Source organism: Nicotiana attenuata, unplaced genomic scaffold, assembly GCF_001879085.1.
Source record: "Nicotiana attenuata strain UT unplaced genomic scaffold, NIATTr2, whole genome shotgun sequence".
NCBI classification, from domain to species: domain Eukaryota; kingdom Viridiplantae; phylum Streptophyta; class Magnoliopsida; order Solanales; family Solanaceae; genus Nicotiana; species Nicotiana attenuata.
The window spans coordinates 103,282-115,120 of record NW_017671296.1 but is presented as its reverse complement, the minus strand read 5'-3'; the positions used below and the strand labels follow the sequence as shown (position 1 = coordinate 115,120).

At 36.9% G+C, this 11,839-nt stretch overlaps 1 long non-coding RNA gene across 1 annotated transcript; it reads left to right on the top strand.

The window, feature by feature from the left end:
* Positions 1-8,131: 8,131 nt before the first annotated feature.
* Positions 8,132-11,328, top strand: LOC109207363. Its single transcript, XR_002064997.1, has 2 exons — positions 8,132-8,441; positions 11,096-11,328. It is a non-coding gene; the product is annotated as an uncharacterized LOC109207363 (long non-coding RNA).
* Positions 11,329-11,839: the final 511 nt, after the last annotated feature.

The following is an 11,839-nucleotide window of genomic DNA, read 5'->3' as shown; positions in this document are numbered from 1 at the left end:
GAGAGGCACCATCACGACCGGGTCTGGGTTTAGGGTCGTGACAGCCCGGGGGTCGACTTTTGGGTCGATTTTTATATTTTTGTAAAGATTGAAACTTTATTATTCGGAATAGTCCCTTATTCGATTTATGTGTGTTTTGGAGTTATTATAGTTGGATTTGAGCTGTCCGGAGGTTTTTTTGCCCGAGAAGTCCATTTTAGAGTACCGAGTTGTCGTCTTTGAGGTAAGTATCTTACCTAAACTTGTGTGGGGGACTTCCCCTTAGGAATTGAGTCTTCTATGCTAATTGTAGTCCATGCATGCGAGGTGACGAGTGTGTGCTCGGACTTATTTGTGGGAAATTTGCCTCTAGGTTTCTTAGGTCCTTATGTGGAAAGTATCATGTTATGATTGGGTTTCCTAGTTGCTTAAATTGTCTCTATATTCTCCATATGACGTTGTTAGCTTTCCTCTAACTCTTACGTGTTACATTGACCCTTAATTGCCTTAATTGAAGTGATTGCCTTCCTTATATTTTTTGATACTTCTTGATTGTGAGTTCCTCTGTGAGTTTGTGCAAATAGATTACATGTCCAATTGTTGTGGTTGCCAGTGTAGTTATCACGTGCTTATTATGTCTTGTGGTGTAGTTGAGATTTCATTGTGAAGTTAATTGTTGGTATAAGTTTGGTTATAGCTGATTCCCTTGCCGGGACATATTTAATTCTTACTGTTGGTTCCCTTGCCGGGACGTGTTTATTCTTGCTGTTGACTCCCTTATCGAGATATTGTTGTTTCCTTATTATTCTCTTGCCGGGATTCTTTCGTGATTGGTGTTGATTTATATATTGGGATCGGGTTACACGCCGCAACAATATTATATGGATCGGGTTGCACGCCGCAACATCATTATATGACTTGGATCGGGTTGCACGCCGCAATAATAGTATATGATTTGGATCGGGTTGCACGCCGCGACATCACTATATGATTTGGATCGGGTTGCACGCCGCAACAATATTATATGGATCGGGTTGCACGCCTCAACATCATTATATGACTTGGTTCGGGTTGCACGCCGTAACAATATTATATGATTTGGATCGGGTTGCACGCCGCAACATCACTATATGATTTGGATCGGGTTGCACGCTACAACAATATTATATGGATCGGGTTGCACGCTGCAACATCATTATATGACTTGGATCGGGTTGCACGCCGCAACAATATTATATGATTTGGACCGGGTTGCACGCTGCAATATCACTATATGATTTGGATCGGGTTGCACGCCGCAACAATATTATATGATTTGGATCGGGTTGCACGTCGCAACATCACTATATGATTTGGATCGGGTTGCACGCCGCAACAGTACTATATGATTGGGATCGGGTTGCACGCCGCAACAAGAAAGAATAAAAGTGAATGTTGATTCTTATGGTGAGAATGAGAGTAAAAGCACGAAGGGTGATGCCGTGCACTTTCTGCTGCTGTGTTTATTTGTTGTTAACAATTCAAATTTTTTTTTCAAACTGTTTAATTCCTTTATTGCTGTGATCCTTTGTGTTAGAACCCACAATGTTTCAATACCTCACCGTATTTATATATATGTATATATACGTTCCAATAATTCAAACTTCAATAATTTTTATATCCTTAATTCAATTAGTTTCTCAATTATATTCCCTTAAACCATCTGAGGTTGTATTTTTAAAAAAAAGGAATTTCTACTAAGTTTTAAGTTATTAACTCCCATGTTAAAGGTAATAATTCTTGCGATGTTGTATTTTAAATTGAAAGGGGTACTTTCTTACTCGAATGATTTCTAAAAACAACTTCATCTTTTCTCGTCGATTTTCCAAATTTATTTAGAAATTGTAATTTAATTTATATTATGTAAATAGGACTTCTTGAACATCTTAAGTGCATTTGTAAGGACATTTTTTATTGTATATCATGTGGATTTTATTGATAAGACTGAGATGGAAAATATGTGGGCACAAGGTGCCAAATGTGTTGAAAGTTCGAAAGTTGAGATTATGATATGAGAAATCGAGGATTGAAATGATCGGGATGGTGTATTAAACATGATGTGATTGATTGAGTTGGCATTGTTTTCTTTATTTGGATACATTCTTACTTGTCTCCGCCTCTGTTATGTCAGTGTTGAGTTGCTTGGGTAATCTGATTTACTTGGTTTCCGTTCGTTACTATCCGTGTTCTCCCTTTATTGTTTATACTGTTGTACTTGGATTTTCTCTCCGCAATTGATATTACTTCGTTATCTTTATCTTGATGTTTTATTATCATATCCTGTTCATGTCATTTGACCAGTAGGTGTCCTGACTGTTACTCGTCACTACCCCACCGAGGTTAGTCTTAATACTTTCTGGGCACCGCCGTGGTGTGCTCATACTACACTTCTGTACATCTTTGTGTACAGATCCAGGTGGATTGATAGTAGCTGTGCTGGTCGTCGCGAGACTCAAGGTAAACCTGCTACAGCGTTTGCAGGTCTCGGAGTCACCTTTATTTGTATTTATTTCCATTTGCTCCTTTGTTTCGGGGCAGTGATGTATTATTTTGTGTAATTACTCTTATATAGGCTCGTGACTTGTATCACCGGTTTTGGAAATTTTTAATTATTCAGAGTTGGTTAATTAAAGTTAGTAAGCATCAATGTTATTTCATTTTATGTTAGGCTTACCTAGTTTAGAGACTAGGTGCCATCACGACTCCTTCGGAGGGATTTCTGGGTCGTGACACAAACAAGGAATATAACTTTAATACAATCCACTATATTAATACCTATAAATCCTTCCCGTAAGAATTCACATGCAAAAGGAATTTTCGAACAAATGAACATGAATGTGGAGAACTCCGAGATAGATTTGGGACTTCTCTTTCGAATGAAATCCTATTACTTTTAGGATATGCTTCATACAAAAATTTTATCACTACTTTAATTTAAAAATGTATTATATTGTCCAAATTCATTAGAAACATGAGCAAATATATTATTGTAAAAGCACTAATATAATATTGATAGACCAAAATAGTCTTAAATATTAAACAGAAGAACTCATAGGGAAAGGACATAGCTGTAATAACTTATTTTTTGGACTACAATAACTTCTATGTTAATTTTTTAAACTAGATATGTCACGACCCCAAATCCCGATCCGGTCATGATGGCGCCTCTCGTGAAGACAAGGCCAGCCAACCAACCCATTTTGCCTTTTCAGGATAGTTAATATTAATAATCAATTTTAGCATGATTAAATAACCACAAACTATACAAAAGATTTCTTTATAAAGTGCGGAATACAGCCCAACACCGGGGTGTCACAAGTTACGAGCATCTATTAGAGTATAACTACAACTACAAGGCTTGAAACATTCAAAATAAGACTGATAAGCAAAAGGAAGAAATGTGGTGCTGCGAACGCTGGCAGTCACCTCGCTAAACTCCGATAACTTAGCTAGCTCAAAACCCGCTACCGGGTGAACAAATACCTGCATCTGCACACGAGCTGCAGGGAGTACAGTGAGTACTCCAACTCAGTGAGTAAGAAAGGTAAATAACAACTGAGCAGTAAGAAATCACATAAAGCAAACCATCATGCTGTATAGAAGCAGTGTAAAACCCTTTGAGAAAAGCAGTGAAGTTGTGAAATCTTTAGAAATATCTTAGCTCAGTTTAAAACCTCTTTGGAAAATGATCCTTTCACAGTTATGCAAATGATTGCAAAAATAAATAGTGCAGATAAGCACAAAAGTCCGCCCCTCGGGCACCATTCTCAATTAACAGATAATGTCAGGCAATCCGGTAGATATCACATGAAGTAGCACAAACAACAGATAATGGCAGACAATGACATAAAGTAAACACATAGAACAGTACCAGTACCGCTGCGGCTTGTAGCTCGATCCATATATCGCTGCGGCGTGCAGCCCGATCCATATTTATCGTCGACGGCGCTCACTGGGGGTGTACAGACTCCGGGAGGGGCCCCTTACGGCCCAAGCGCAATAACAAGCCATCTCGTGGCATCAATCTAGGCCCTCGGCCTCATATCAATATCAGTGTAACACTGCTGTGGCGTATAACCCGATCCAAAAGTATCCTCACAATACATGCCCTCAGCCTTATCCAGTCAAAGATCACACAAGCCACTCGGGCAACAGTAAAACATGATGCTCAGCCCAAAATATTATTCGAAATATCATTTCAAGTGCTTAAGGCATAATAAACTTGGCTGAGTTTTAAAACAGTGGAAAATACATGACTGAGTTCAAGTATATATAATCAAAACAGTGAGGAATTATCAACAACAATCCCCGAAGGGTTCAAATAGCTGGCACGAAGCCCAAATTATGATGATAACAAGTAAATTTCAGTCAAATACGCAGTAAATTCATCAATCGGGACGGACCAAGTCACAATCCCCAACGGTGCTCTACCTCACGCTCGCTATCCGGCGTGCAAGTCACCTCAATATAGCACTACGATGTGCAAATCCGGGGTTTCAAACCCTCAGGATATCATTTACAATCATTACTCACCTCGAACCGGCGAAATCTCTAGCTCGCGACGCCTTTGCCCCTCAAATCGGCCTCCACGCGCGTCGAATCTATCCAAAACCTGAATGAATACATCACAATATGCTAAGGGAACAAAGCCCAAACGAAAACAATCAATAACGGGCACAAATCCCGAAATTACCAAAACCCGAGCCTCGGGCCCACTTCTAGAAACTAGACAAACTTTATACCAAAATGTTCTTCATCATCTCACGAGTCCGTACATATAAAGAACTCAAAAACCGGAGTTCGTTTGACCCCTCAAATTATCTCTAGAAGGTCTCATAATCTCAAGCCCTAACTCCACCTTTTTCTATTGATTTTCATGTTTAAATCCATGTAAGATCACATATTTAACTCAAAAATAGGAAAAAATCAATTACCTAGTGTTGCTTGGTGAAAATCCCTCCTTGAGCTCTCCGAAATCGTCCAAGCTAAATGAAAGGAATGAGCTAAAACTCGTGTTTAAAACAATCTGCTCAGGCTTCATCGAGTTGTACCTTGTGCTGTGCAGGTTGTACATCCTTTTAACATTTTTCCCTGCTGTACACCTTCTGCTAAAACGCCCATAACCCCTTGTGAAAATATCCAAATGACAAACGGTTTGAAGATTTAGAAAGTAGACTCGGTGATCTTTCATTTGATAGATTGTACACCTTATAATCCTTTATATATTCCGAGATATGAGCTTCTAAAGTGCATCAGAAAATTCTGACGAAATTGCTTCACAAGCCATTTTCGATCCATCATAACTTTCTTAGATAATATCCAAATCATGAATGGTTTAACTTTATGGAAACTAGAATATAAGAGCTACAACGTTCGTGTTTTGTAATTTTTCTGATTCCTTATAGATTGCAAGATATGAGCTTCCAAACTAGATTCCTCGCACCAGAAATTTTCTGGTGCACAGCTGAAGCTAAAAGAAAAATTTGCAATTTTTCCAAAGATGAAATAGTCCGTTTAACCACCCAAAACTCACCCGAGGCCACTGGGACCTCAACCAAACATGCCAACATATCCCATAACATCATTCAAACTTGTTCCAACCTTCGGAACGCTCAAAACAACATCACAACACCAAATTCACATCGGATTCAAGCCTAAGAATTTCAAAATCTTCTAAATTACTCTTTTGATAAAAAACCCAACCAAACCACGTCCGAATGACATGAAATTTTGCACACACATCCCAAATGACACAACGGAACTATTGTAACTCTCGGAATTCCATTCCGACCCCTATATCAAAATCTCACCTATCAACTGGAAAACGCCAAAAAATATCAACTTTGCCAATTCAAGCCTAAATCCACTACTAACCTCCAAAACTCCTTTCGATCACGCTCCGAAGTCATAAATCACCTCCCGAAGCTAAACGAACCATCAGAACTCACATCTGAGCCCTCTAACACATAAGTCAATATCCGGTTGACTTTTCCAACTTAAGCTTCCTTAAAAGAGACTAAGTGTCTCAAACCTTACCAAAATCATTCCGGAATAACTTCAAATTTTACACACAAGTCACATTCGATATTACGGACCTACTCCAACTTTCGGAATCGGAATCCGACCCCGATATCAAAAAGTCAACTCTCGGTCAAACTTCTCAAAAACCTTCAAATTTCTAACTTTAGCCAAATGACTCCAAAATGACCCACGGACCTCCGAATTCACTTCCGTTCGCGCTCCCAAGAATCACCTTACGGAGCTATTCCCAGACTCGAAATCCCAAACGGACATCGATAACACTGATATGGACTTCAACCCAAACTTATGAAATTCTTTCAAAAATGCCAACTTTCACAATAGGTGCCGAAACGTTCCCGGGACTTCCTAAACCCGATCCGGACATATGCCCAAGTCCAAAATCATCACACGAACCTGCTGGAACCTTCGAATCCCGATCCGAGATCGTTCACTCAAAAACTCAACTTAGTCAATTCTTTCAACTTAAAGCTTCCGAAATGAGAATTCTTTCTCCAAATCAACTTCGAATTTTCCGGAATTCAATTCCAACCACGCGTACAATTCTTAATACCTGAAGTGAAGCTGCTCTTGACCTCAAACTGTTGAACGACGCGCTAGAGCTCAAAACGACCGTTCGGGTCGTTACAAGATATTAGCCTTATAATCCCATTAGTTTTAGGACATAATACTACACGTTAGAAATCCTACATGATTACCTTTTAATCCTATTAGTATAATTACTTTCGGGTTGTCTAATTCATATAAAATTGAACAAGTATATATCTTTAGTCATGTAATCCTATTACTTTTAGGATATACTTCTTAAAAATTCTTATTACTAATTTAATTAAAAATCGTATTATATTGTCGTATTACTAATTTAATTTGAGAATGTATGATATTGTCCAAATTTAATTAGAAAAAGGAGAGCCTATATTATTATAAAGGTATAAATACAATATTAATATACCAAAATACCCCTAAAATATTAAGCGGAAGAACTCATAGAGAAAGGATATAACTTTAATACCCTATTTTTTGGATTACAATACCTTCTTTGCTAATTTTTAATATTTTAATATTAATTAAAAAAAGATTCTATTAAATTCTTATTAAAAATATATAGGAAGGTTTAATAAAATTAATTTCATAAGAATCCTCCGTATTGGCAATATATTACCACTCCATAATGTCCAATACCAAAAATAAGTAATATTAAATGGACTGCTTAAAGAGTTGAAATTGAGAAAAAAATACCCCCCACTATAATATATATTTATATTATATTTGAACCATTTTCCTACTCAAATAATTTTTTAATCAATTGTTCGTGTAATATGGAAAATATCCAATTATTAAACAACCAAGAAAATATTAATAATATAAATGTGTGAGAAAGAGAGAAAAAAAGTGATTGGTAAGAGTCAACATCACTTATGATTTTGCAAACATAAAGATCTAAATGTAAAATGTCATATCAATCTTTTACTCTTTGAAAATAAAATTTATAGTATATAAAGTTATAATTAAGATTAAATATTCAAAACAAGAGATGAACTATTATAAAGATCTGAATCAACATAGAATAAATTATTTTTTATGTTAAAACCAAATAATTAAAATTTTTAATTAATTATTTAGCAAGAGAATTCAATTCAATAATTTTTTAAATTCATCATATGGGTAAAATTTTTATTCAAGTTAAAAAAAAATCTTAGGATACATAAATTCATTCCATAAAAAGACCGTTAGAACACAAAGTAAAAAGGTTAGTATATTATTAAGAATCAAAATGTTATACAAGTGTCTGAGGAAGCACAACCAAAGATAAATCCTAATCAAGAACACGCACTACTAGAAACTGGACCTATTGCAACGGTTTTGAAAACTGTTGCAATAGACACCTAATTGCAACGGTTATTTGCAACGGTTGTACATCCGTTGATATAGACATTCTATCGTAACGTTTTCTGGCAACGGTTCTTAAAGCGCTGCCATAGATGGTCTATCGTCATGCTTATTTGCTACGGTTAATTAATTAAAGCATAAATTCCTCTACCGCAACGCTTTACACCCCTTTTTCTTTTTCCGTTGTCTTTTCTTTCTTTTTTCTATTTCCCTTTCTTTTCCTTTAATTAATCTTTTCTAATCCACTGCCCGCACCAAAATTCGACCCCCATCTCCTACTATGTTCTCTCTCTCTCTCGCGACTTTGCTTCAGCTACTTCGTCGTAGATGCTAAGAGAGACTTTCAAGTCCAATACTCAATATGCCATGGGGGAAATGCAATACTGAGACTCGCTTCCTAATGACCATCCAGAGATTGCAGATTTGTACCAGCTCTAGCTTCGGCATCAACCATCTCTTAAACTCGAATAGTTTGTCGATTTCTCCTTTTTCAGGTCCTTTTTTCTTGTCCTATTCTTTTCCAACTAGTTCAATTAAGTAATTTTTAGGGCTTTCTGTTTTTCATTTATGTTCCTATAAGCCAAGGCTTTTTCGGATTCATTTGGTTTGGTGATATACCGATTGGGGCTAGGGTTAAAATTCTGATTTTACGCTTGGTATCATGAGGGTAGGGGTGATTTTTAGGTGGAGTTAGATTTTTTGGTTACTGTAGAAGATTTCTAGGGCTTTTTTCTCTATCTCCATCACTAATTTTATTTTTAGGGATTTTGTAGAAGATTTTGTATTTGATAGTTTAACTTTTTTATTATTATTAAATTTGTGTTATCCCCTAAATTTGGGCATGGGCGTATTTTCTGGGCTTTGAAGGAATTTTATCTTGGGAACAATGCTTAATTTTGTAGTTGAAGAGCCTGAATTCTCCTGATATTAATCATATGTGATATATTTGCACATTCGTTTGAATATCTATTACTAATATCATTGAGTATAATTCTCTTTTTCTTTTCAACTCCAATCCAGAGTTCAGGACCTATTATATCTTAGACTGAAATATAATAATATCATCCTTATTTGGTGCGATATTCCTGTAAATAGGTAGGAAATTGGAGTCTCCTCTTTGCCTAGAATGCTGAACTAAAAGAGATACTCTGACCAATCATCAAAAATATTATTATTGAACTCCAATTAACAAACTTGCATAGAAGCTTGCACTGATTGCTACATCAAGTTTTTGTTATCCCTACTTTTAGCTATTTACATTGTGAGTTTACTTTTTTATTTTCTTTATTTTCTTCTTGGGATTTTCTATTGGAATAAATTACTATATTGGCATAAAGTTATTTGACACTTGTTAGTACTATGCTTAAAGTGTTTTCTTGAATTTAGTACTGAAATATTCAGCTTGGTTTACAATTATAATATTGTATACCATGGAATTGTACTGTCACGACCCAAATTTACCACCGTCGGGACCGTGATGGTGCCTAACATTGTACTCGCTAGGCAAGCCAACGTTACAAAATATCTCACCTCTTTCCTTTATCTTTTTATAATTAAACTTAACAAAAGTAAATCGGCGGAAATAAATGCGGAAGAACACACTTTAAAAGATTATCTTTATACTAACAATGAAAACCGTAATAAATTTCACCCAGAATTGGTATCACAGCTCTCGAAAGTAGATAAAACATAAATGAAATAGGATAGAGGGAGACGCCAGGGCCTGCGGACACCTGCAGGACTACCTTGGTCTCCGGGAAGCAGTGATAGCAACCAACCTCACGATCAGCCACTTGCTCCAAAATCTGCACAGAAAGTGCAGAGTGCAGTATCAGTACAACCGACCCCATGTACTGGCAAGTGTCGAGCCTAACCTCGACGAAGTAGTGACGAGACTTCGGCGGGGCATACAATATATACAACATGCAACAGTTTATACTAAACAAAAAGGGAATACAGAATGTAATATAACAGAAACTAGCATTAATGAATACAGAAACCAGCCGTTCTACCAATAATCAGCTATAACCAATCCTTAGGGAGTTTCAACATCTCAGTAATGAATTTCAGAAGAAATGAATACTTAAAACAACAACTGATGCGGCGTGCATCAGATCCCACCATATAAATAATAAGAGTATCAATATTCACCCTTATTATTCCTTGTTGCGGCGTGCAACCCGATCCCACCAGTCCACCCTTATTATTCGTCAATATATCACCCTTATTCCTCCTGTTGCGGCGCGCAACCCGATCCCACCTGTCCACCCTTATTACTCCTTGTTGCGGCGTGCAACCCGATCCCACCAGATAATCACATTCACCCTTATTCCTCCTGTTGCGGCGTGCAACCCGAACCCAATATATATAAATCGACCCCGGGTCCGCTTGGTCAAAACTCGAAGTTCGGACCAAAACCCGATTACCCATTCACCCCCGAACTCGGATATACAATTGGTTTTGGAATCCGACCTCAAATTGAGGTCCAAATCTCCAAATTTCGAAATTCCTAAATTTTACCCAAGAACACCCAGTTTTCCATGAAAAACCCTAGATTTTGAGATGAAATCATGCAGAAAGATGAAATAGATTGTAAGAAATGAGTTAGAAATCACTTGCCTATGATTTGGAGAAGTTTGGGTCTTTGGAAAATCGCCTATGGGGGTTTAGGGTTCGAGAGAATTGAAAAATGGGTGAAAATCCCGTCTAAGTTTCATTTTGAACAGTTGCAGATGTCGCAATTGCGACCAGAGCTTCGCAATTGCGGAGCTCGCAAATGCGAGACATGCGTCGCAAATATGAACCTGCTGCATGCCTGCTACTGTCGCAATTGCGAAGGTTACCCCCCCTCCCCGATGACTTCGCAAATGCGAAGGTTTGTTCGCAAATGCAAACTATGCTGGCAATTGCGAGAAAACCCTCGCAATTGCCAAGCCTATGAATTTATGTTAACGTAGTGTTTAGAGTTTTTATATTTTATTATTTGGTGTTCTTACAACATCAATTAATTGATGGATCCTAAAAATATTTGGCATGTAATGTTTCCTTTGAAGAGCTGAAAGAAGTAAAAGTTTTTGGCTTAATATTGCTTGTGAATATATTTTTTTGTGAAACTTTTACTAAATCATTTATTTATATTCTTTTGTAGGTGAAGCAAGTGAAGAAAGGTAGACAGTAACAATGAAGAACTTGTTGGTATTGAGTGATCGTTGCTAGAGTTTCAGATGTTCTAGGAATCATTTATTTGGTAGAACTTATTGAAAACTTATGTATGCCAACCCTTGAATTGTCAAACACTATTTTATATTTTGTTTTTATATATGGATAATACAAGTTATATTTTGGATTATGATTTTAGTGATGAAGAGTTTCATTTGTGATTATGCGAATCTCTATGTATTATATTTTATTATATATGTAAATAATTATTCACAATCAAATAAAAGGGTAAAATCTCATACTATTAAGTTGTTGCAGTTGGTTCCAAAAGCCGTTCTAATAGCATTAACAATTTGTTGCAGTAGTCTTAATAAACCGTTGCAATAGCTAGTATCAACCGTTGCAATATATCATCTAAATCATTACATCAGCATCAAAACCGTTGCAATAGCATCAAGAACCGTTGCAACAAGTAGTATTTCAATGGTTCTGAACCGACCCAAGAGACGAAATAATCGTTGCAATATATAAGCCTATGGTAACAGTCCAAAACCGTTGCGATAGATGTAATATTGCAACGGTTTCAGAACCGTTACAGTAAACCGTTGCAACAGACCTATTGGCACGCGACCTGATGGAACGGTTCTAAAATCGTTACAATTGTCCTATCGCAGCGGATTTGCTATCTATGGCAACGGATTTGCAACCGCTGCAATAGCTCTATTTTCTAGTA